Source organism: Thunnus albacares, chromosome 1, assembly GCF_914725855.1.
Source record: "Thunnus albacares chromosome 1, fThuAlb1.1, whole genome shotgun sequence".
In the NCBI taxonomy this organism is placed as follows: domain Eukaryota; kingdom Metazoa; phylum Chordata; class Actinopteri; order Scombriformes; family Scombridae; genus Thunnus; species Thunnus albacares.
In genome coordinates this window covers 36,061,052-36,063,496 of record NC_058106.1, presented here as the reverse complement: position 1 = coordinate 36,063,496, position 2,445 = coordinate 36,061,052, and positions in this window count along the sequence as shown.

Here is a 2,445-nt window from a genome sequence, read left to right as displayed (position 1 = left end):
TTCCCACTACCACCTTCCAACTGATCTTTGTCGTGGAAATTTTTCATCATTGCTCAAGAACCACAAAGAGACATAAAGAAAGTAGTTGTAGACACTGTACAAATCCATCACACCATCAGTAACCATTATACAAATGTCCAAACACAAAACAAAAATACAATCATCTTGCATTTTTGGAAAGAAATCATGTCATTCAGACAGCCGTTTCTCTAAAGATTGTGAACCCAAACCAGACAGCTTTATTCGTCTCCAGAAGCAAAGCTAAAAACAGTCATTTCCCTGAAAGGACACTTTCACGAACTGTTACATGTCGACGTTTTATTCTGGCGACCAGGCTGCAAATTTAGCTTGTCTAGGTACCAATGATCCAGTTTCTAAGACAGTAGACTTAAGGCAAAGATATCTCTAGCTAACCCCAGAAGTCAGCAAACAACCCTCAAACAGAAACAAGTTCAAGAGTTCAACTATCCAAGGAGTAGCATTTCTTCATCAACATGTGTACCAGAATGACATCATACGTCACATTCAGTTGAAAACAAACATCGACCCCTTAGTTTGAAAACATTTGTAACAGATATACAAAAGATTTATAAAATAATAACCTATTATTCAATATTCTCTCACATCTTCCATCATCGTTTTTAAAGATTGGGATGACTACTGAAGCAGGGGTAAGATGAACACAGGATTTTCCTGTTAACTGTCTCTTGATATTGGGGCTCTTTTCAGGGGTAAATGTCAAGGTAAAAGAAGCATCAACCTGAGTAAGTTTTTACTTGTGTAATAAAGATACTGTATCTTACACTGATGGACACATCTTACAGCACATTTTCAATAATAAAATCCATGTTTATAGCTGTCAAGGCAACACTGTCACTTCCTGATTTATGTTTCTGTGGGAAACGTTGATCGGTGGGATGCTTTTTCAATCAAACTGAATTACTCTGCTGAAAGCTTGTTAAACAGTGTAGGAGTGATGAGGGACACAGTCAACACACCACATTTCTGGGCTGTTTGACACTGATGGTAGTCATCACATCTACTTTGGCTCCAACATTTTAATTTTCAGTGAGTTGCGATGCAACTTTTTCAGCTGTCAACCTCTGACATCTACTAGAATGTGTATGAATAATTCATTCTTATTAACATGGATTAAATTATTTTTTCAGATTAGTCCGGAAATAGAGCAAAGGTGGGGAGAGACTTATTCTATCAGGTAGGGTTTTATCCTTATTTACCTAGAAGAAGCCTAAGAAGATGAAAGTGATGGATCTGTGTTTGACTTGCATCTGCAAAGATACTGAAGCTTTCTTATCGAAGCCCAGAGCCAAATGTGTGCGGGACATCCTGCGAGGGTTGAATCGAGGGTCTAAAAGGTCCAATTTATATTCTGGGCCATATAAATAAAATTGACTAGACTTGATTTAAGAAGGAAGTAAATTAAAAATATTTATTTGAATTTGTAAGATCTGGTAGTTGTTACTAAATGGCATTAAGTCCAATATTAAAAGATTATTGCTCACCAAATTCATCTACACACTCTGATTTGTGCACTATTAATTTATGGAGGCAAACTTGAGGACGTTCTTCAAACATCAACATGTAACAGTGTGTACAGACACAATAACTTTATGAATCTTGGGAACAGCAAGATAGATGAACACAGTGGAGCATTTAGTGGTTAAAGAGATAGATATTTCTCTAAGGAGTTGGTAGAGAGGAAAAACAGAGACAAAAGAGAGTAAATATTGGACTTATATTCACCAGGTGAACAGAAACACGACTCCAAATGAATGATAATGTTGTTCTGTAACTGCTGGATGTAGAAATAAGCATCTGTTTGCTAACAAGTTCAACATATCACAGTACAGTAAATCAGTTATTGCAGGTTTAAGGCTCCTATCGTTTAAGGTTATATTTTGTTGAAGTGTATACTCTGTAACCACACAAATGAGCAATTAAGCAAATTACCACAAACTAACAGACTTGCCACACAGTAGACCTGGAGCCTTTGGCCTCCTAAAGCTGCCAAACACATGATCAGCGGTGAAACCGCTCTGTGCTATGTCGAGAACGGTGGCGCCCATCTATGTGGAGGTGCTACTTTTGGCATGGCCCACTGCTTGAAATTGCCACCAAGCACTACGCAAAAAATTCAAATTATTTCAACTTTGACCTTGGTTGCTGCTGACCTTTCAAAGCGCAACCAATGAGATAACAGCTGTATGTGATTTAGCCAGAAGCAACATATGCAAGCAGGAGAGGTAGAGAGTTTCCCGAACTCTATAACACAACATTAAAAACTTACCATGATCTTGGCAGAAAAAAGTAACGCATGGCAAAATGTCAGCAGTCAGATGAGGCTACCAGGTTTGTGAATAGCTATACAGTTTATGAACTTAGCTAAATCCGATGCTAAAGTTAGCTTAACTGTGATAATGATGC